Source organism: Marmota monax, unplaced genomic scaffold (assembly GCF_021218885.2).
Source record: "Marmota monax isolate L192 unplaced genomic scaffold, Marmota_monax_Labrador192_F-V1.1 WCK01_AAM20220418_F8-fsc00018, whole genome shotgun sequence".
NCBI classification, from domain to species: domain Eukaryota; kingdom Metazoa; phylum Chordata; class Mammalia; order Rodentia; family Sciuridae; genus Marmota; species Marmota monax.
The window spans coordinates 6687892-6712540 of NW_026692201.1; the positions used below are offsets into that span (position 1 = coordinate 6687892).

Sequence of the window (24649 nt, forward strand, 5' to 3'; positions counted from 1 at the left end):
AATGTGCTGGCCCTGTGGTGGCTGAGGACCAGCAAGAAAGATTTTAAGGCTGGTGGAGAAGGAGCACAGGAAGAGTTACAAAGGGACCAATGAAGCCAGCAGGTCCACATCACACTATTGAGTCTGCATAAGAAATTTGTCTTCTATCCTACATGTGACAGGAGACAATTAGAAGGTCTTAAGCAAGGGAGTGAATGCAGTTTAATTTGCAGTCTAATTTACATTTTTAACAATCCAGACAGCTGGTGTGTGTATAATGAGTCATGTGGGAGCTCAAACCGTGTTTACTGAAGATCTGTTGTTAAAATTCAGAATATATTAAAGCCACAAAGGGAAGTTCTAATTTCATTTTCCCACATGTGGCACAGACCAGCGCTCAGATGCACACAAGCACGGGATGTGCTTCACGCACTAAAATCCCACAGTCCTTGGGAAGGTGGCCCTTTCTAGGGAATGAATTTCTCTCTGAAATGACACACCAAACTATTTTTATTTTTTTTGTTTCCTCCAAAAAAGAACAGACAAAAAAGCATTTTATAATAAAGGACTACAACATTTTGTGACCAATGAATACAAAGTTAGCTACTCTTGACAATGGAGCATTTCCTACTGTCTACTACTTACTATTCAAATTCTCATACCGTGAAAATATTTCTTTTCAAATTAAAGAGATTTTCTTTTGACTAGTTGAATAATTTTATGCAAACATAACAATCACCCCATTCTTTTGCCCAAATTTCCATTTAGAAATTAAAAATAAGAAAATAGCCACTAGCGTGAGTCACTAATAGCAGAGTATGAGTTGCACCGTTCAGAACTGGAATGCCACTGTATAACCATTTCTCCAAAACTCTGAAAATATGACTGCCATTTATCCAGAACCTTCCTGTAAGCGGTGAAAGCACTTTACAAATATCATCCTCATAATAATCCCATAAAGAGAGGAGAGTTTGCTATAAAAGTTCATTGGGCATGAAAATTTGGCTCAGGTATTCAACAGCTTGATCCAAAAACAATTATTAAAATTAATTTTTAACAGCAACAAAAATAATTTGGCTGAAAGAGTAAACTAATAAGCAGTCAACTACCTACCCATGGCACATTTCCTCTGCACAAAGGCTGCCTATCCTTCCCCTGATTCTCCAAATCACTTCTACAAAACTGGCTCCTGTGGAGAGTGATGGCCCAGGGGCCTGGTGCCAGCAGCTGTCATGGAAGCACCGGCCTCACTTCACAGCAGCACTTGGTCCTACAGCTAAAGAGCCCTTAAGGCTGGCACCGGGAGCTAAAGAGATTATACTCTCCTACTGATAGAAAGCTGAGCCCAGGCCACCCTTCATAATACACATGGGATGGTCCACGAATCGCCTGAGACAGAGACTCACCAGCCTCTCTCCCCAGGAATCTCCACCAAACGCACACCTGGCAGACAAAGCATGAACGGATGAGGCAGCTCCATGGGATGGCCAGTTGTGCACAGAAGCTGACACATTTGATGGTACAGAATGTGAAATTCCTATAAGCCCTTTTCCACGTTCCCCAGAAGGGCAGAGGTCATGCTTCCTTTATCAGCCTTCTACCTCTATTATGGGCTTGCTTCTCTCTTTATGATAAGGGTAAATTTCTTGGATAAGAAATGAATGCATAATGAATTCCACTATTATGTATAATTATAATGCACTAACAAAAAATTTTAAAAAGAAGAAAATGGATGCAGCTGGCTCTATAAGACCATGACAGACTTGGAACATGTACTCTTTTTTTTCTGGTTCACAAGTTCAGGATTACCCCCATGTACCCTAGAGGTAACTGGAAGGGAACAGGCAAGGAAAGCTCCCCATGCTTTTCAAGCACAGCATGGTGAGAGAAGGATTCACATTCCTACTTTGCCACCTGCTAGTTGCGTTATTCATACATGTTTCTTATGCTCACTGAGGCTCTATCACCTCTCTATGAAAATAGGTCTAATGCCCGCTCAAGAAGATGCACGATTAAATATATTAACAAATGTACAGTACCTGCTGTAAAACAGATACAAATTATTACTCTCTTCTGTTTACATATGATCAACCTTCTGTCATCAGTGATCTTCATTCTTCTTTGCTTATAATTCTCAGGGTGAAAATTTTAAATCAATTCAAATTGAACTATCCATGCTTATTTCATATTAAGGCTAGCCAGAATAATGATTTAAAACGGACTTTGAATCAAGCAAAATTATGATTTAAAATCGAGTTCTACTGTTTATTGGTTGAATGGTCTTGGGTAAATGTCCATCTTCTGACTCAGATTCATCAGGTGGGGTACAAATGGGGTCTCCAAAGGATTGATTACGGGGAGGATAATGGGAAATGGTAAACTACTTTGAGAGAGCCCTGGCGACATCCTCTCCACAACCTAGAACACCCTAAGGAAATGCTACTTCATAACACTTTGTTTCCTTGGATACAGTAGTCGAAGAAGAGGCTTTAGAAATAATGCTTGATGACTGAAGTTCATTTTGGTGCCAATGCTGTTGGGAATATTAGTGGACGACAGGGTTTGCCTCTGGGTTTAAAACAGCTCTGTGAGTGAAATATGCCTGAATAATCTTAGCCCTGAATCTGGTCTAGTTACTCTCAACGCTTGGGACAGTGTGACCAGTTTGCCTGGTTATTTACAAAAGAATCAAGGGTATTTCCATTTGCCCTGAGGAAACAGAGCCCGAAAGAGGAATCTGCTGGAGCAACTCGATCCATTTCCACTGGCCAGGAAACTCCCCCTGGGACTCAAGAGAGTGGGAGATGGCAGGAAAGCTTACTCTACCCACACGTGAACACCTGAGGCTCTGTGTAAAGTTCAATCATTTTAAACAGAAAGAATTTACTTCTAAACTCCACCTCTGATATTTAAAAATCAGTTCTACATCAGACTAATAGATGTGCTTCTCACCATATGAGACACACAAACCTCTCATCTCTGTTACCATCACAAGAACCCAAGAGGTATGATTAGCCCCAATTTACCAACAAGGGAACTAACACAAAAATGACTTCAAGTAACATTCCAAAGATCACCCAGCTGGTAAATTGTTAGAGCTGGTTCCAAAGCCTGGTCTTCTAACCATGTGACTCTACCAGCTTGATTTATCTTGGTTAGTCACAGTTTATAACTCAAAGTTCAAGACTTTCTCTACCACATGTTGAAGAAGGCTTTGACTTCCCTCTACTATGGGAGGCAGTATTAGCATTTCAGAAGTACTACTGGTCCTTTTTTTTTTTTTTTTTTTTTTGTGGTGCTGGGGATCAATCCCAGGGCCTTGTGCATGCAAGGCAAGCTCTCTACCAACTGAGCCATATCCCCAGCCCCTTGTCCTCCTCCTTCACTCCATTCTCTGTTCTTCTACTCCTCATTCTCAGAGTACAAAGGCAAACCCAAATCTCTTTTTCCAGGTTTCCTTAGTAACTACTCTGATAATAGACTGCCTCTGAGGGCATTTTACACAAAACTCAAAGCCAGAAAGTGAATTGTAGTAAGAATCCCAAGGCAGTCACATTTAAATTTCAGAAAACTATGCCAATTCTTATGTCTCCTAATCCCTGTCTGTTTACTGACTCAGAGAAGATAGAAAAAGATGCAAAAAGAACTGAGGATATGGAAGATCCTCACAGTAACCCTAGGGAAGTCTGATTTTCACTGGTAATCCTTCATAGCCTTTGTTAGAAAATATCTGTTGCTCTCTTTGCAACATCAAAGACATTCCTGATATGAGTCCGACTCTTCCCATTGACATCAGGATGAACAGTCCACATCTCTAACAAGCTGGACTTCTTTGAATTTTGGAACCACCTGCTAAAAGGTAGCTTACCAGCCCACCTGCCCCAAATAAGGAAAACCTTGCATGTGGGCTACTAATCCTGACTTTCTTGAAGCCAGCCCCTATTACCAGAAGCACTCATTACACAGTCTCAAGATCTGAAGTGTCACAGTCCCTCCTTATGATAAGTATTATGCCATTGCTAGGGTTTCTTAAAAGTTCCGGTAACTTCACATTTATATGAAAACTATTACTACTCTTGTAAGAAAGAGACACATTTAAATAATTATTTTCCTTCCACTGGCTCAGCCCAAAGGACAGTTTGTTATATCTGCTAGTAGGTACATAGATGTGCTTCTCTGCATGCACAGGTGCTGCTTTTACCATTTTTTAGACACTTCTTTTAAAGTGCATACAAACCCCAGGCCTGAATTTAAGACAAACTGATCTCTCCTTGTAAGAATAATTTCAAAATATTCAAACTATGAACTTCAGGGAGGGTCCAGAGTTGCCTTGAGACATGAGAGCAATAACACAGGATAGGACAGGGCTCTGACTCTTGCATCCAGATGAAAGCAGAGCAACATCTCCTTTATTGTTGTTGTTCAATAGTGGCCATTAAGCATATTTATTATAATTAAAATATTTGGTAATATTTTCATAGACTATACCCAAAAATCACCGAAGTCAACAAAGTGGGCAGAACTTATATATTAGTAGGATCACTCTTTAAAAATTCTTCAAAATAACAGGGGCTGGGATTGTGGCTCAGTGGAAGAGTGCTTGCCTAGCATGTGTGAGGCACTGGGTTCAATCCTCGGCACCACATTAAAATAAATAAATAAATAAATAAATAAACAGAATAAAGGTATTGTGTCCATGTACAACTAAAAAAGAAATTCTTTTTAAAAAAATTTTTTTTAGTTGTAGTTGGACACAATATCTTTACTTTATTCATTTATTTTTATGTGGTGCTGAGGATCGAACCCAGTGCCTTACATGTGCTAGGCGAGCGCTCTACCACTGAGCCACAGCCTCAGCCTCTCAAAAAGAAATTCTTCAAAGAAAAAAAAATCTTCAGAATAACAAAAAACTACATCTCAAGAAGCTTCTAGGATAAATTTTTCAGTAGAACACAGATGAAGAGACTGATTTTTTTCCCCCAGGGGTCATCTAAAACAACAATTTTTAATAGTGACTCACATTTATGAGTCAAGAATTTGAGCAAGGAGCAGCTGTTCCCTGTGGCAATGGCAGAGGCCATGGCTGGTATTAAGCTGGTGGATGTCTAGTCTCCAGGATCCAAGATGGCTCCATTCACACGTGGAGATGGCTGAAAGACTGATTTCAGCTGAGACTACCCACTGGCACGGGGTCTCTTCTGCCATAACAGTCTTATGGTAGTCAGGCTTCGTAAACAGCAGCTCCAGACTAGAACAGCGTTCCAGCCAACAAAGCAGAAACTGTGTGCCCTTCCGTGATCCAGACTCAGAAGTGACGTGGCACACTTCTGTCACACTCAGGAGTAGTGACAGCCCACCCAGAGTCAAGGAGAGAGATTTTATTTTAAAATCCAGAACCTCTTCTATCATACTACAAAAATAATAATAATAATAATAATAATAATAATAATAATAATAATAATAATAATTCAAAAACCCTGATAAAGGTAAGCTATACTAGGCCTGGTAGTGAATAGGTTCAGAGTGGCCTGTTTCGGGACTCTGAGCCCAAAAAGGAACCAGAATGATTCCCCCCACCCCCCTCCAAAAAAAAAAAAAAAAAAACAATCAAAACAGCAGAGATGTAGCACAATAGTATTAAACAAACTCAGAGTTTAGAAATCAGCCACAAGACCATTAATACCAAGAAATTCTGAACTGAAAAGGCTAAAAAAGATTTGTGTCAATGGATCAATCACTTTTCTTTACATGTCTATAGCCCTGACAAACTTCTAGGAGAGATTTCACTGAGGCTGTTCTCCTTGAGGAATAAATCTTTAATGCTCTGAACTAACTGGCTCAGAGCCATCCTTTAGAGTCTGCAAAGAAAATCTCAAAGATCCTCAAAGGGAGCCACAGACTGAAAAGCACCTCTATCCCTGCCACACCAGGGCAGAGGTTTGCAGCCTGGACAGTGATGCCCTCTCCCTACCCAGGGCACGTTTACGTGGCAGTGTCTGGAGACACCTTTCAGTATCCTGACTAAAGGAGAAAGGTTCTACTGGCATCCAGTCAGGAGAGGCTAGGATGCTGCTAAACCTCCTATAATACACAGGACAACACTCACAACAAAGAATTATCCACTGCAAAACGTCAATAGCGCCAAGGTTGATAAATCCTGTTCTCAGGCACATTCTCTCATTGAGCTGACTGCTGAGCAGTTCCACATTATTTCGTTATTTCTCTCCCTCTGTTTTGAACTATGCATGTATAGTTTAATTGCTATGAGTTACACACACATATGCTGCAGCTCCACAGAAATATCTCATTTTAAAGAATCCTGCTAAAGCCAGGCATGGTGGCATAAGCCTGAAATTCCAGCTACTCAGGAGGCTGAAGCAGGAGGATCAAAAGTTTGAGGCTAGCCTCAGCAATTTAACGAGACTCTGGCTCAAAATAAAAAAATAAAAGGGATGAGGATACAGCTCTGTTGTGGTAGAGCCACAGCAGTTCAAACCCACTACCACCAAGGGAAAAAAAAGTTCTCCAACTAAAAGTCTGAAACTAATTCTCTTCATGAAACCATTCTTTAACACAATAATGAAGAGTTACTTTTAGGGGCTGAGGTTGTAGTTCAGCGGTTGAGCGCTTGCCTCGCAAGCGTGAGGCACGGGGTTCGATCCTCAGCACCACATTAAATAAATAAATAAAACAAAACAAAGATAGTGTGTCCATCTAAAACTAAAAAAAGTTTTTAAAAAAGTTACTTTTAATTTAGGTAACTCAGACTCATCAGTAATACTAAAAACAAACACACACACAAGAATCAACTTTAAGGATTCAGTACTTAGTGGCTCCCACATGCTGTGGTCTTTCATTTCTTAAAATAAGAGCTGAAATGTTTATGCATGGGTGCAAGCAAACCAAGAGTTACAGATTAATAGCTGCTCTTTCAGTGCAGGCTCTTCCATCTGTCATCTCCCAGCAGGAGAACAATAGCAGCAATGACACAGACATGGCCTCCTCCGGCCAAACACACCCCCGACCTCTGCCACCTGTCCCTAAGATGACACAGATGCTGGCCTGTGTGTATCCATGCAGTTACTTTCTTCCTTGCCGTAATACCCTCACAGACCCAGCTGTCTGGGCAGTCATACTTCAGTTAAGACTTACAAATCAAAAGCTGCCAAGTTACTAGACAGAAAACACCATTTATAAACTCTTACACACACCTTCAGGGAACTCCTGATAGTCATTTTTATTGGGTCTCTTCCACCACAAATTTGTAAAGCTATTTCCTATTTCCAAACATTAATTGCTGTTTTCCTCTTAAAACAAGGTTTCAATGACACTGATACAGGGCACATAAAACCACATTTCCCTGAAGAAAATAAATTACACTGCTAGGTTGCTGAATACTGTAACACAGGACTGCTGGCAGGCCAAGCCTGTTAATGGTGTGTGAGATGTTGCTATTCTCCCAGGACAAACATAAACACTTTTTTTACACAATCTGGGGGCTTTGCCTCACCCTTCCCAACTAAGATATCAGCCCAGAAAGTAGGGTCTTGACTATTCCACAAAGCAGATCAGCACCAAGACTGGCACTCACCAGGAAGGTATTCCACCCCCAAAACACACTCTCTCTAACAAATCTGACCACAATGCTAACTTAATTTGTTAAATGACTATTAATTTTAACTCCCATCAAAATACACATTCTAGAAGTCCCTTGATTCCAAAGGCAAAGGAAGTCCCAATAAATGCCAATTTCCTCTAGAGCAAAGGTAAATAATACAAGGCACAGGGCACCAGGAAACTCACCAACAAGCTCTGTCATGAACAGAGTGACAGGAATTAAAAGCAATACATGCTACACGCCCAAAAACAACTTTAGCTACAATACTCTGAGCACCCTGGAAAGCCACAGGGAAACTATTAGGGAGAAGCTTGCAAGAGGTACCAGACTACTCCAAGCTGACTTGCTCCCACTATGTAAAGTCCAGGTAGAAACAGGCCTTACGTAGATTACCTCATTTAGTTCTCATAATGTTCCACAGAATAGGCGTGATTATCCCTATTTTACAGATGAGAAAACTAAGTCCTCATGCTTTATGTCACAAGCCTGTTGAGTGGGGAGCAGAGATCAGACCTCAAGTCTGCCCAATTCTCAAGGCTGGATCACCACACATTGAGACCATCTTCACTGAGAAAAACGGAGCAGGGAAGAGCTATCTCCCAAGCATTCTCTCTCCAAAGAGTCTGAGATAGGTTCTCCATTATTTCTCAGTTGGTAAAAATTGTTAAGAGGCTACATAATTACCAAACAAAATCTAACCCTATGTATATAATCACTGACATTTTTAGGGTACAGAAAATGCACAGTCTTTAGATTCAGGCTGAGCTGGGCTGTCTCTGAACTACAGCTAGGATTCAGAAAGGAGAAGAGGATACAGAATGAGACTCCTTTGAGAGTGGTGTGGCTGGGGGAAGAACCTGGTCCCCTCATTAAGACCCCAAGAATCTAGCCTTACAAGAGGGGTGATGAAGTGGGGGTGACAATCAGGGATTTTATCCTAGTTGTGGGAAAAGAGTATACACAGTAAGCAAGGAAATCTAGAGAAAATATAGAAAATACAAATGGAAGAAAAGATTAAAGACTTCTCAGATTTCTGTTGTAAAAACAGGAGCAAATTCTTGCAAAGTAGCCTCAAACTTTGATTCTTTCACTCCTACTCTTTAGAAAACAGTACTTAAGTGATTTATATCTTATTTCGGGTGTAATTAAGGAGTACACACATTCTACTTCACTTTGCAATAAGAAAACTATGGATATAAGCCAATCTGCTAACAGCATTAGTTTTTAGTGAGTTGGAATTCTATGAATACAGAACTCCAGGCATTTCAGCATTTGATTTTGTAAACATAAGCACTACTGCTCTCCATTAACTTTTTTCTGTCACTATGGTTATAAAGTCACATAGCACTTTAGAAAGAGAGGGAGAGAGAGAAAGAGGGAGAACACCTGTATTGAAACTGTATCACATGCAATAAAATTGGCAAATAAATTTTAAATGAAAGGTTTTGCTTTCATCAACAGCAATACCAAACCTGTAGTTTTCCACTACAGGGTTCTAAAACACCTTCCATAAAAGCTCAAGGCTCATCATGTCTGAGAGAATGGGGTATTTCCACCTCAATTTTGTTTGTACCTTCAAGAATCCTGATGAAAAGAATCCCCATATATAAATGAATGAATGAAACCACATTTTTCAAATAAACTATCAGCATGTATGTATTCTTAATTTGTTTCTAATTTATAGGGGTTTTGCACATAGGATTTTTTGGGATCAAGTAAATATTTACTATACTCTTCCCAAGCACTCTGCTAGCACCACGCAACAGGACCAACTCACACATAACTATCTCAGCACTAATAATAGCCACCACGAGAACTCCACACTATAAGGACATTGCCCCAAAATCACTTCTCAAAGCCTCTCAACAAAAAAACAAAGCACTTGCCACTGAGCGAGTTTAAGTTTGCTCTTTTTGTTCAAGTTCTAATAACCCAGACAACAGTAATAACTCTTCTTGCTGCTATGGAGACCTGCTCAGATTGACCTCTGGCCTGCAGAAAGCCTGCCAGCTTTACATCAAGAAGCCCTGTGATGTTTAATACAGAGCAAAAGGCGGAACCCAACCGGCTCTTTCTGCAGTCTTCAATCAGTGTTTGACTACAGCTGGTGTTCTGTACCACCAGGAGATGGGCTGTCTACTATATATTTTCTAGGGAGAAAGAAGAGTTCATAGAAAGATAACAGAAGTCAGGCAAATAGTAAAAGGGGGTTCCAGAAGGTACCATGTTCCCCCCGTACCTCCAGAGGTAGCACGGAAACTCCCCATGAAAATGGTTAGTTGTGTTAGTCTGCTTTTTGTACTGTAACAAATAACCAAGATAAAGCAGCTTAAAGTGAAGAAAGGTTCTCTTATTTTGTTTGCAGCTCTCAGAGACTGAACCCAGGGCTTTGTATAAGCATTCCACCAAAGAACTACTCCCCTAGCCCTGTAAAGGTTTATTTTGGTTCATAGTTTTAGAGGCGTCAGTCAGGGTTGGTTGATCCTGTTGCTTTTGACAAAGAAACACACCATGGCAGAAGCATGTGGCAGAGAAAGTCACTAACCTCACAGGCAAGACCAGAAATAGAAAGAGATTATCCTCTTTGAGGACATCCCCTTCCATAAACCCCACCTCTTAAAGCTTCTACCATCTCCCAATTGTGTGCCAGGGGCTGGGGACCATGCCTTTAATACACAGGCCTTTGGGGGACATTCCAGATGCAAACTATAGCAGTGCCCAGAGAAAGTACTGTCTCCCCCAAAACATCACAGGCAAGTGGTGAAGCCTGAAGGTCCATTTAAAGAGACACATTCTCAGCCGTAAGGGGAGGGCAGACTTGAGTACGTGGACTAAACCTACCAAATGGCAAAAAGCCATGTCTCCTCGGGTCAGCACTCGTGAATTTAAAGAAACTTTCTTGACTACAAATTCCCTTTAGCGACCTTTAATCCTGAATTAATCTCCTATAATTATTCTAAATTTTAAAACTTCCTTAAACTGTCATCATAAATCTCTTTTTTGTTTGTGAATTAACCAGAAAGTTAAATAAGGGAGGTAAACAAATGGCAAGGCTTTAAGTGGCCAGCCTAAAAAGCAGCGGTGTGGCCTCTGACCACACCGGGTTTCCCACTATGGGTTTCTAAGCACAGCCCACTGCAAGACCTGGCTTCCTTGGTTGTGGCCCACAACAGCAAGTCTGAAGTTCTCAAAATAGGATGGGACAGCAGTAGATACCCTGTAGAAAACATAGCCCTTCTCCTGCTGCCACAGTCTCCAACACCGGGACCTCGCAGTCACACCTGCAGCCACTGGGACACAGGGGAGGGTAAGCTTAGGGAGAGGGGTAACTTCAGCCCACATATTCCACAGTCATCCCAACTCCTCCAGGGAGGCAGAGGCACCCAAGTCCCCAGGGCACTGCTGACATGGAACCCAATGTGAAAGGGGTCCCTGGTGCAGAGCAATGTGGCCACCTACCCGCCAAGCCTGAGTAGGTCCGCCTCTCCCTGAAACTCACCACCAACCTGAACAAACCAGCTAGATCTTATTACAGTTCCATTTTCTAACCGATATGTAATCTAAAGAAAATCTTAACTACATAAAAGCTACCTGGCACCCCTTCTTACGGACTCTGCAGCCTATATATATCTCAGAGCACTAGACGGGGAGTCAGAAGTGGTATTTTCATTTCCAGCATTCATTCACTTAACAAACGCATGTTAAGCACCTTATACACACCAGGGAGCAGAGATATGAAGGTGAGTAAATAAGACAGACAAGGGTGCCTACCCTCACAGGGCTTCCACCAAGTCCTTCAGGATCTCAAACTGAAATAAGGGGCTCAGACAAGAAGCTCTACAAAGTCCCTCCCAGCTCTCCTCTTCTCCACTTTCTGCAATGATGCCCAGAGAGGACTAAAGTATTCTGAAATGTTCTGCTCCCCTGAACAGATGCTATTTTAACTCCACATTCATAAAGCTCTGGCTGCAGCCATGTGGCTTATCTCCATTCTGCCAACCATAAACTACATGTTTTCATCCCAGAGTTCATTAGACTAAGAGGTGCCCTAATCTGGAAGACCAACGGACATGCACATCTCAGGCCTCTTGGCCCAGGAACCTTCCACGTGGAGGAAACCTGGTTCCTTCAGATCAAAACTACAGCAAAACAGCAGCCATGCTGCCAAGTCTTCCTCACATGTTGCCTGGGTTTGTTTATTTCTTCTTCATCAACTCACATCATTTCTGACACTGCACTTCAACTTCCTGAACAGAGCCAGAGAGAAAAGCTTTTAAGAGGCACTGAAGTGCAGCCAACTTCTGATTAGCCACAGTCCTGAAGGAAAGGAACCACACAGGGCCAAAGCTAGAGGACTCTTGCTTCCAGGGAACAGAGGGCAGAAAGTCTTCCTCGGGACTTGGGGAAGCATTAGTGAAACCAGTGAAGATCTACCCTCTCTACCCCTCGCCCTCAACAAACCATGACATCTCAGGAAAACAAATAGCACTTTCTCACCTCTACGAGTTCTTAAGAGCACCATGCCCACCAGAAAGGAAGGGATCTACAGCCTCTATGGTCAACTGAGAGGGGGAGAAATATCTCCTGAATCAATGGGGAAAACAGATTTTTATACAAACTATATGAACCTAAGCAATGGTTGAAAGTTTACTTAACATTTTAATCCTTAATACAGTTTTTATTATCACATCTCAACAGAGGTTCTCTTTTTGTCAGAGCTAAGTTCACAAATATTAAGCAGAAATTTACAGAGTCGAGGAAGAGATGCTAAAGACAAGAAAACAACCCGACAATGAGAACGTGAATGGAGGGAGGTGGACAGTGGGTGCCGCCATCCCTCCCGATCACAAGCACTCAAGAAATCAGCCATCAGTATGCTTAGGACAGTCCGTCACACTGACAGCTCCCCACTCCCCTTGCCAATCCCCTCCATCCCCTGTCTCCCTGCCCTGGTCACTCTGCCCCTCTTCAGAAAGAAACCAAGCTGCCTTGGGGAATGGTGCCAGCTGGTGGCTGGTACATAGAACTGTCCACTCACCACCATCTTCCCATCTCAGAAAAAACTTAGCATCCTCCTCCTCTTCTTCCTTCTCCTCCTCCTCCTCCCCCGTTTCTTCTAATGATGACACAAAAAGCTTCAATTGAATGTTATAAGTCCAGGGATAGAATTCAGATCCCCACTTCCCTCCAGGGAGACTTGAGGCAAATCACATGAGCTGTCTTTGCCTCACTGCCTTCTCTGTAAACATGGATAGGAATACCTGCCAACCCAGCAGGGCTTTTAAAAAGCAACAGATAGGAGCCTACACTGTGAACAGCACAGTACTCAGCAAACAGAAGGCACCGAGGCACCCGCTCCCCCTCCTCTGCTAATTTCCCATCATGTAGCTGAAGGCTTTGAACAATGCTCAGCTCTAGAGAATGTGCAGGATGACTATCGTGCCCCAAACTAGTCAGGTCAGCAACAGATGATCAATGAGCTTTCCTCAGAGGTCAAACATCCCAGCTCTAGACGCAATCACCTGCCTGATGGATTCAGGTTCAGTTGGAGCATCATGTGCCTGAGGAGCTGGCAGTCACAAACTGGGACTCGCAGCTCCCAGCCTCCCACTTACGACAGGAGCAACTACACGTTCCCGTCCACAGGGACTTAAAGGGTATGTGGCTCCCCGCCCCTCCTTGGCTCTGTGGAAACCTAACTCGAGATTTACCAGGAAGAAAACAGTCACCTCCCAAAATGCCATATCACTGTAATAAAGATCTCACAGGGGCTAATGAAATTATCTCCTGTCTTTTATTCCTCTGTAACAACCACAAAATTAGATAAAATTACCCCCTGCCCCTTTCTTTAAGGCCTACTTTATTGCCTTCCACCCCAATTCTCTCTCCTCTAAACAGATATGAGACCCTGAAGACCCACAGGCCAATGGGATTAGTAACCAGGGGCTTCTTCCTCCTGGTCTGCTCTCCAGCGGGCGCTTCTCCTTCCTCGGGGTGGGGTCACAATCAGTTCAATCTTCATGCTTCAGAGACATCCCCTTTGAACAAGATCAAATGTTTCCCCACCCTGGCCTGGTGCTCTGCTCAAAGGAGCAGCAGCCCCTTCTCAGAGCATTAGCATCAACTCAGCCAGAAATGCCGAAGCAAAGGAGGAGGTCAGCGTGGTTAATTGTCCACCAGGCGAAAACACAGGCCCACTCAAGCCAGCACCTTGGGAGGGCTGATCGCCCCCATAAAATGTTACATGCACTTTGAACCCACAAATAAGGAGAATGAGAACTATTTTCCCCAGCCTGCTGGGCTACAATGGGAGCTTCAGCTATTTGTTTTCTTTTCCAGATTGCAGCCATAAAGGGAAGAGGGCTTCTCACTGGATGCAGAGATAGAAGAGAAGTGGGCACCACCACCAAGCGGGGGAAACATCGGCATGAGTGAGGCTAACGGAAGCAGACCAAGGCTTCACCAGATCTGAAGACGGAACCTGAGAAAACGGAATTTCAGAAATTGTTCATCTTAAGAATGATCTACAGGGAAAAGGAATCATAAAATGGAAGTGATTTATCATTAAAAGAGATGGAAGGAGAAAATTTTTTTGCTATCTTTGTCTATTGGGAAGAGTTGCTTTTATTAATTAGCTTTCTAAAAAGTTTCCTTTAAACTCAGGACCATAACCCTAAAAGGACCCCAAGGAATGGGGAAGTCATTTCCTAACTAAAAGAGGCCATGAAAGTGATTAAAACAACACCTCTAGTCCTGTAAAGTAAAAAGTCCAAGGTATTCTACTAAAAATCAACTTTTCCTAGAAAAAAAGAGCCTGTAAATTTTTCAAATCAACAACAAAACCCCTACAGTGGATAAGACAAACCAGCCAACAAATTACAGCTGACAAGTTACCTGATCCAAGGAAAAAGTGGTTCCTAAATTATGCATCGATTGAGATCTGGAAATGGAACACAGCAGAGTTTTCCCAGAGATGTCAATAAAGGAGCCAGCTTTGCACTGAAACTTGAAAGGCTATTTTGGAGATTTTGCTTCCTCTTTAAGGAACTATAGCTGATCATTAAGGTTTCACCCAGAAACAACAACAACAAAAACCTGATCCTGATTGGAGCCTGTTTGTTTATTTAAGCATTGGTACCTGTTTCCAGCATTTCATCAATAAAAGAAACTGTCAATCACAACTCAGGATGATAATAACACTGGTGTCCAAGGCCAGTGGACCAGTTGCTGAGTCCACTAGTTGTCACTATTCCTATTGTTCCCAAAGCCTACTTGCAACATAAGGGGACCACACAAGATAGTGTCTTTGGATCAAGGTCAACATACCAAAACAACTTTATTAAAAACACTCTGATTTATAAATTTGTCTAATGAGGCACTCACAGTCCCATCTTTAGCAAGTGTAAACATTTCACTGAGTGAAAGAATAACACCATAGTACATGTCCGAAAGACATATTCCAAGTTCAGAAGCTCTAGGAACTGAGGAACTATACTCCTTCTTGGTGTTCTAAGTAGGATGATGTTGAGTAGCCAAAATTAAGCTAGAGACCTCTGTGAAGTATGCCTGAATACAGACCTGTGGGAAGGGGCCCAGCCCAATAACCTAACCTCTTGATTTATCTCATTGTGATTTTTTCAAATCTGGGAGAACTATTTTATAAAACATAAGGTACGGAGAGCCATTATAAATTGGTAAGCACTCCTCATGTGCTGGGCAAGGTGAAGCACAGATACAAGGGCCCTGGACATAGCCACCTCAGGCATAGTGCAACACAAATATTCAGGAATATCTCAAATTCCAAAGATGGCTAAAGCCCCACTCATATATTTTAACATCTGAGCCTTTTAATTTCATTTTTGTTAGCTTACTTTCCAAGTATGATAGACAAACTGATTCCATGGAGACTGGAAATTCCTGGGCAAAGTTCAAATCTACTCAAACCCTAGGAAACTTTAAGACCATGAGGGAGTCAGCTGGGAGTCAAATTTCTGTTACTGGCTTGTTGTTCATAAATTATCTTCCAGGTGGCTATACAGCTAGGATCAGCACCAGGTAGAGGACCATGGATATGTGATTGCTTTGACATGTGTTTGTTGGCCAGGTACCTCTATTAGGTTGTGGAAAGCACACACAGAAATGGGAAGACAACTTCTTTCTCTTTGTTCCAGGGCTGCACAGGCCCAAAACAGCAACTGGAAAGGCTGAACAATGAGTCAGACTGCTATCTGAGCAGAATGAAAAGATAGGAGGCAGGAGCAAAACCTCAAGGCCACATTCTCCTTTGTAAAAGTAGTCTTTGGTTAGATTTAAATACAAGCCCAGGTTTCAGTGAATTCGACCATCCACCAACTTCTGAAGTGATCCAGGTCCCATTCAAGTGAATCACCACCCTGGGGGTTTCTATTCCACAGGATAAAGCTCTACAACCTCAAGCCAATTAGTATCCCCCTCCTACTAAGTATGGAGAAAATAAAAACATATATGTAGGAAATGATATCCTATACCTATCTAAAGCTTTTCATTAAATTATTTAAATCTAGGCTATGTTTCAAGCAAGTGCGCAACCCACTGAGAAACATTTTTATTTCCTTTAGGTTTCCAAATTGGGGAAGTCAGTTATTTCCTCCCTACCTGCCTATGCATTTAGATATATGTTCAATCCTATTGCATGCCAACGGCTGGGATGCTGGGACTCCCAGGGTCTGGTTAACAATGTTGTCTCTCTGAGTGCAGCCAAGAGGATGGGTTGCTGAGGGCCATGGATTGTCATTTATCCATCACTGTTCTATGACCTGGCATCACTTACACTATTCAGGAGAAACATAATGAAAAAAAAAAAAAAAGCCTTACTTTTTATACTTTTCAATAGGGATAAGAATCTAAATTCCTATTGATTTAACTATATTATGGTAATTTTCAATTATGTGTGGTAATGTAAGCAAACAGGTAATTAATCCATAAGGCACTCTACAAATCACTTAATTGGTTTAGAATCACATTACGATATTCCCTGTGTCAGGGGGCTATGCCTTAGTTCAGTTTACTAGGGCATTTTTTTTTCTCAGACAAACATTCATTTATTGATTGAAAATGTGTTCCAATCAGGAACCATGCTAGGTGGGAGATGGGAGAAAAGAACTCACAGACTAAAGGAAAAAGGATGTGCACAAACAAGTTAGCAAAGCACTCCATGACAAGAGCATGGGGTTGTGTGGGGATAGAGAAACAGCTATTTATTCAGTAGATAGCTGGAAAAAGGCTAAACTCCAAAGTGCCTCTCATTCAGATGATCTAATAAATAATAGGTAAACTTTTGGGTGGTTGTTAAATGAGGAACAGAATTTTTTGCGGGGGATGGGGGGTGGGTCTGGGTATTGAACCCAGAAGCACTTAACCACTGAGCCACAACCCCAGCCCTTTATATTTTATTTAGAGACAGGATCTCATTGAGTTGCTGAGGGCCTCACTAAGTTGCTGATGCTGGCCTTGACTTCATGATCCTCCTGCCTCAGCCTCCCAAGCTGCTGGGATTACAGGTGTGTGCCACCATGCCCAGTTTGAGGAAGAGGAATTTAAAGCACAGCTCCAAATGAAGGGGAGAAGGAAAGAATGTTGATTGATGAGAAGTTCACTAGCATCCATTAAACATCTCCAGTAACTCACAACAGAGGCAGAGGACCATTCTCCTCCTTTCATAGAGGAAATGATATCCTACATTCAAGGATTTTCTTTCTCATGAATGACAGCTTTGGGTGGTCATCAGAGTGCATTTTCATACCATTCTGGGACAAGTCACCTAGGCATAAGTGAACCCTGGAAACAACTCCTTACCTGTTTGAGGTGCTTCTTAATGAAATGCAGAAGGTACAGGTCAGCTGTGAACTCAACAGTCAGTTTACAAGTTTACCTGAAAAACAACAGGAAAAAGCCACATCTGTTAATTTGGAGAAGCCTATCATTTAATGGGCCCCATAGAGAACTGCAGACCACAGTTAGGGATCTTTAGCCTCAGAGCAAAAGACTTGGCCAGTGACACATGGCCAAGGGGTTGGAGCAAATAGTCCTAGGTGAGAATCCTGAGTTTGACTCAGTGACAGGACAATCGTAAGCCAGGTACATAATCTACCATGCCTCAGTTTCCTCTGCTGTAGTATCTATTTCACAGAAGAATTAAGAAAGTCTTCTATGTGCCGGGAACCTTCTACATGCCTGGCGGCACACAAATGAACACGTGTTGGGTCCCCTGCCCTCAGGAAGCTTATAATCCACAAAGAAAAGTAAACAGGTAGCAATCCTGATCTTGATACAGATGATAGGAATCAAAGCAAGGGAAATACAAGGTGAAATGTGAACCTCTGCAGAGGTACCAGCTAATTCCAGGGGAGATAAAAGAAACTCTCTAGAGCAAGTGAGGGCTAAGATGAGCCCTGAAAAGCTGGAGTTGACCATACTAGAGGCAATGAGATGCCCTGAAGCAAGAACAGAGTGAGTCACAAAAGAAACGGTTGGTGACCACTGGAGAGTTTCAGATGACAAAAATCCCTACAGTTATTTCAGGAGAATTGGATATTATCTTGAGGCCAGTGAGAGAGGTATAGGAGAAAGGCATGGTTCAGAGGCTTTCAGCAACACCAGAAAGCAGAATGGGATGGAAGGAAGGCAATGACCACTCTTTTTAGCTACCTAAAGTGCCATATCCCTGGTTGCTTGTGAGAGGACCAAAAGGAAGACCCTCGTGATCAGAGGTGGAGCCAGGGCTCCCTCCAGCATCTCCAGAGAACCAATGTTTCCAAATTGCAGGTTCCTCAGTGAGAGGTGATTGCCACCAGCACACATCACCCATAGCCCCCCACCTCAGGAATAGAGTCGGCCTGACTCAACACACCCTCGGGGGTCAATAAGTGCCTTGGGTCACAAAGGTTCTCAAATGTGGTCCCCAGATCAGCAGCATCAGCATCACCTAGGAATCCGTTAGAAACACAAATTCCCCACCATACCAGACCTGGAGACTCAGAGACTCTGAGATGGAGAGCCCAGCAATCTGTGTTTTACCAACTCTTCCAGGTGATTCTGATGCTTGCTAAAGGACAGCTCTGAGGGACAGAGGATGGAACTGGCCCAGCTTATAACCCAACACCAACTCTATTCTCAAGTCCTCACATTCTCTGGGGCCTTTGAAGCCCATTTCTGTTTAAAAGAAAATACACAAAGCTGGTTTTGTGGAGGCTTGGATCAGTTCCTAGCACTGAAGACCAACTGGTTAGAGCACAGGGAAATGGCACTGCAGGGGGATTCCATTTCCCCAAGCAATGTAGCCCTCACTGGTTTTGAGAAATTTCAAATAAGGTGGACACATGCCTGTCCTTCTTGATGTTTTTCCTCCCACCTAGATACAGAATCTGACCACTCCAGGAATGAAACAGTGAGGTTATCCCAGAAGGCTCCTGTGGTTTTATTAGAGGGTCAAGTTTCTTCCTGGGGTGTGGAACAAAACCGTGTGGTTACAAAGACACCAATGCCACCCAGGAGCCATAAAGTACTTCAGGACTGAGAACAGCCCTGTGTAGCTACATCTGTCTTTGAATTGTAATGTTTCCCTCCCCTGAAAAAGCATATTTCTGTGAAATGCAGGTAAAAATCTCACATCCTCGTTTGTTTCACAGCGCTTGCTTTCCTTTACTAGAGGGGAAAAAAAATGGTTCAAGAAACAGTCTTCAGATCAGTACAATCATTAAGTGAGTGAATGGATACACACTCAGCTTCCACAGTGTGCCCCTCCTGCCAAGGCCACGTGGCTTGCTGAACTGCAAGATTTGACAACAGGCCACAGAACCCCAGAGGTACAGGGACAGTGAGGACTCCAATGCACATCAAGCAACACTGCTGAAATTCAACTTCCTCGCTGCGGATGACACCCCACATCCACACATTGCAACTTTCAGGCTTCCCCACCTGCCCCTGTGCCTGTGGTGCCCAGGCTTCCTGCTATACCGCGCCCATCCCGTCGCACCAACCATTTCTCATTTTGTGTGTTTCATAAGCTGACTTTGCCTCTAGGGTGCAGCTGAGATGGATCCTGCATCTATAGAAGTGGAGGTTAATGCTGATATAATGATGTGGAAAGCTGATACTTAATCTCCCAATTCCCTTAAATCAGAACAGAGCTGGTCCGGGGAGGATGGGGCCCATCTGTACCCACTTTTGGTTATCCATTAGTTCAGAAGGAGATGCTCATTAGCTCTAAGGTCTGAGCCAAAGCAGGGAAACAGGTGAGAAAAGTCAGTGTCCGATATTCTTAAAACATTTCTCTGCAGAGGCTCAATGCTCAAAGCCCAATATCTCTGAGAATGCCTAAAGGACTTAGTAATCAGTGTCTATAAAACTTTCCTAAAAATAAAGGCTTCAGGGAACTGACTCCGTACCCTGTTGACAAAGGGCTCTCTCATTTGGTTCTATCAAGGATAAGAGCCTGTCTGTAATGACAAAACAGGTCAAGATAAGAAGGGAAGTTGTCCAGTGGGAAAGAGACAGCCCTTCACAACCAAGTATTCCAGAGATGAGTATGCCCCAGCCAGGGCCAATATCACAGGCTCAGATGAACAGGTTTCTACAGTGATATTTCTCCAAACTGGTATTTCTAGAACCTGCCTGAGCACAACAATCACCTAGAAGCTTTGTTTTAAAAAAATTGAGATTCCCGGGCTGGGGTTGTGGCTCAGCAGTAGAGCACTCCCCTTACACATGGGAGACCCTGGGTTCAATCCTCAGCACCACATAAAAATAAATAAGTGAAATAAAAGTATTGTGTCCAACTACAACTAAAAAATAAATATTAAAAAATAGATTCCCAGGACCCACCTCAGAACTCGAGGTCAGAACCCCAGGGAAGCAGATTGGGAGTCCACATGTCTAGCAGCACCCAGCAACTGTCAGGCCAGTTTCAGAATAATGCTCCAGAGGAAACAATGGGCAACTTTTAAAAACTTTGTAATCACGTAACTTCAAAGTTATACAGTGTGGGAAAATGCAGATTTAATTGAAGGAAGTTAGAGCCTTCTTTATCTAGTTAAACTTATGGAATATAACATGTAATGAGGAAATCAATTTAACTAAAACTTAACAAAAAATACCTCCCCCATAACTTCATAACTTAACCATGTTTCAACAGGAAGACCCCCAAAATCATCCTGCCCTAAGGATTATGGGAATCTCTGCATAGCTGCTCCTGGAAGCCCTTAGAAGTCCAAAAGGAAGTGCCAGGACTGAGGTCTTATGTCGAGTGCCAGCAGAGGCCAGCCCTAAGTAGCAGGATACAGCCCCTCCTGACAGGCAAAGTTTGGCCTTTACAGGTCTCAGCCTCCACCTGGTTATTCTGCAGCCTCATTCCTACCCCAGCGTCATGTGACTGACAATTGCTGGGTGCTGAGTACTGTGTATTCCCAAGCTGCTTCCCTGGGGTTCTGACTTTTGAGTTCCAAGGTAGGTCCCGGGAAACTCTATTTTTTAAACAAAGCTTCCAGGTGATTGTTATGCTCAGGCAGATTCTAAAAATACCAGTCTCCTCCACAAGTTGAGCAGCATCACCAGGAGAGTTCACTAGAAATGCAGACTCCCAGGCCCCACCAAATCTGCTAAATCAGAGACTGCATTTTAACAAGATTCTGGGTGATGCCAATGCACACTCAAAGTTAGAGAAGCACTGCTTGAAGGGATATGGAAGACCAGTGTGAGACTTTTATCCCTACGCACAGAACCTGAGCCTACCCTCCTCACCCCACACTCAAGAGGCTTTCTTCCCTCACACTCTTTACTCACGCCTGTCAGTCCTGGTTTGTCTTGGGCCAAATCAACACCAGCAGAACCCAATAACTTGCTGACAATCCAAAGCCCAATTGTTAGGGAGTTGAAAAGAAGCAGGAAGTACCAATTGTCTCTCCCATTCTCACTGGGCTCTTATATCTGCCTCCCTTAGAAGGCAGGAATATGGATCCCGTGACCATAAATCAGTAGAGACAATCCAAAGTCAAACAATGCCATGGAATGCTGGCTCTTTGGGTTCCAACACAATGTTAATGAGGTCGGGGTCACGGGCATGATTAGCTTCCTCTGTATCTTGGCACAGACTCCAGCCCTCTGCCCTCCAGTTGCCTGCAAAGGCTGACGCAGCCTCGGTTACTAAGAGGAGTTGGTGGGAATGACAAGGCGAGGCTGAGCAGAGCGGTACCAGTAAACCCAAAGGACCTGAAAGTCCAGTGAGCAGAATAGACGGAGGAACAACATACAGCCCAGAAGGAAGGCTGAAAAGTCAGACGACCAGGTCAGAATTCAAAATTATCTGGACAGGCTAGACACGCCAGAACTGAGAAAGCTACAATTTTATGAGAATAAATGGGAAGTTCCATGGTCAAGATTTTAAAGATCAAATATATATATAGAGAGAAAAATCTAACCAGATGGCAGTTCTTAATTTTAAAAAGTGTTTTAAAAGCTTTTAAAACATGACAATTTTGTTGACCAAGGTGGCTGTGAAGAAAGTCTGCATACTCTTAGAGCCCACAGGTCTACTTTTCAGGTCACGAGAAGCAGCAACCCCACCCTCACTCCAGTATAGTTGATCAGACCATCCTAGATAACCCTCCCTGGCCACCTGGCCACACAGGTGCATATACAGCCTGTCACCCCTTTCCACCACTAGGGTTCTCATTAACCACTGTGGCTGGCCTCTTCACCCACACTGTCCCCAGCTACAGCTCTTTTTGGCTTTACAACAGTTTAACTATTCTATGTATCAGTTTCACTTCTTTTGATGCTACCCCATTTTTGACTAATAGAGGAAAGAACTATCGACCTAAACACAAGTCAGAAAAAAAAAATGTACAGACAACCTCAACACACCACTTACTAAAGGACTCAGATCAAAAGTGACTTACAGTGCCCTGTTCAAGTCGGCACATCATGCTCCCTATTACAGCCTGAGTCCATGCAGAGTCAGTAATTAGGTTGGTAAATTATGACTTCCAATACAGTGGAACCCTAGAAGGACTACTATAAGAATGAGCAAATGAAAGAGTAAGTACCTGCTAGACATACCTCATGATTCTCTCTATGTGGAATCATCTTCCAAAAATGGACTCTGGGTCATTTAAATAAAAAGGATGTGATCTCGGATTTAAAGTTATGAACCATGTTTTTCTTAACTGTACATTGAATATGTAGATGGTAGTCATTTATAAATACAAAACACGCCCTACTGGTAAACTATAATTCCCCAACTATCCAATCTGTTATTTTGCATTTCAGAAAATTTTATCTCTATGGGCAAGAGAAAAAAGTTAAGTTATTTTGTCCTTAATAAGTGTGTGCTATGCTCCACTTATCTAAAGATTAAATGGGGCTACTGTCAATGAAGTAGAACCTTCCTTAAACAACTGGCCAAATGCCTCAAAAACTGGAAAACAACATGTGAAGCTCAGCCCAACTGCAGCCTGCCCGGGGCAGGGGGTGGAGGGGAAAGGAAGCTTGAACTCCAGGTGCCCCTGACAACACAGCTCAGTTTGGAAAGAAAGAAAATGCTGAACAATAGAATCAGTAGAGGAAAAGGAGCCCCTCTTAATTTTCCGGGCATGTGAGGAAGTTTTTGCTAAAGAGATATTTAAGATCTCACTGGTTTGGGTTCTACTGAACATTTAAACAATTAAAGAGAAAAAAAAATTAACGTGGCAGTATTTATTTAATTCAGTACATCTTATCAATTAGACAGAAACATCTCTCAAATCACACTTCAGCTGTTTATGAAAACATGCCCACTGTAATTATGGAGCAGGGTCTTCCCAACTGCTTGGAGGAAGCTGTTCCATTCTAGCTTTGGGTCACAGCACCCAATTCTAGTTGCATTCCTGTAGCCTTCCAGCATTTGTAACTATATTTATAATGAATAAGAATTTTCACTGTTTAATGACAGAGACTACCTTATAATGTATGCATCACAGATGTAAGATGAACAACACTGTGACCAAAATCATTGGTATTTTTTTTTGGGGGGGGGGGGACTAAGACAACCCACCAAATCTTCTGATTTAAAAAAAAATAGATGCTACTTTCAGAAAACATAGAAATAAAAAAGTCAAGAAAAAAAATCACTCACCATAATCCCACTAATCCAACATAACCAGTTAAAACTTTTTATTCTACATCTTTCCAACCCAGTTAAGTAGGAAAGGGTAAGATGAGGTGTCACTGCTGGTTATACAGACTGACAACGATTAATCATCCCCATTGTGTCCTCACATGCCAGGAAAGAGACCAAGCTCTGGTCTCTCTTGTCTCATAAGAAAACTAATCTCATCATGTGGAGTTTCACCCTCAAGACCTCATCTAAACATAATCAGCTCTCAAAAGCCCTATCTATAAACACTATTAAATAGTGGGTTAGGGTTTCAACATATAAATTTGGAAGGACACAAAGACTGTAACTCATATGTATGTGCCTGTGGAATCTACTTTTTCAGTTATATATCCTAGCTACCCAACACATTCAGAACCATTCTATGTACATCCTTCTTAATGATCTCACTGCAGAATAACATCAGTAGAAGCCTGGTCATTTGGGGCCAAAGTGGGGGGCTTGATTATCCCATTACACCTATTGAAAGGATTAAAAAGAAGACTTCAGCCCTAAAGACACAAGTTACTCTCACCTCCAGCATTATTCAGTAAACCTCAATGATATTTGCAAGACAGAAAGGACTCCCTGCAACCACCTGTCATTGCTGCAAAAAGAACTCTCCATTCACCTGTCTCTAGTTCCAACCTCTCTTCCTGCCTCTGTATCTCATGCTGGGCTGCACATCTCTCCACAGAAGCCTCACAGTTCAGTTTCCATTTCAACTAAATGCATTATTCCTCACCATCTTCCCCCTTTAAAACGGGGTTCCCACAACTGCTTACTTCAGGGAAAGTGTCATGACCCACTCCAGTGCCTGTGAATTCCCTCTCAGGAAAGCCCACCCAGAAGATGCCCAGGTAGTACGGTCAGCCTCTCCTCTTTTC

General features: G+C 42.6%; 1 protein-coding gene across 3 annotated transcripts in view; it reads right to left on the reverse strand.

The window, feature by feature from the left end:
- Positions 1-24649, reverse strand: part of Lhfpl2 (LHFPL tetraspan subfamily member 2) — a 155417-nt gene that overhangs the window by 125509 nt on the left and 5259 nt on the right. For 2 of the 3 annotated variants that reach the window (XM_046427587.2, XM_046427592.2), the window contains exon 2: positions 17432-17507. The exons of the other annotated variant lie outside the window; for it this stretch is intronic. The gene's annotated coding sequence lies outside the window, so the exon portion shown is untranslated. The remainder of the gene's footprint in view (positions 1-17431; positions 17508-24649) is intronic. 3 annotated transcript variants of the gene reach the window in all.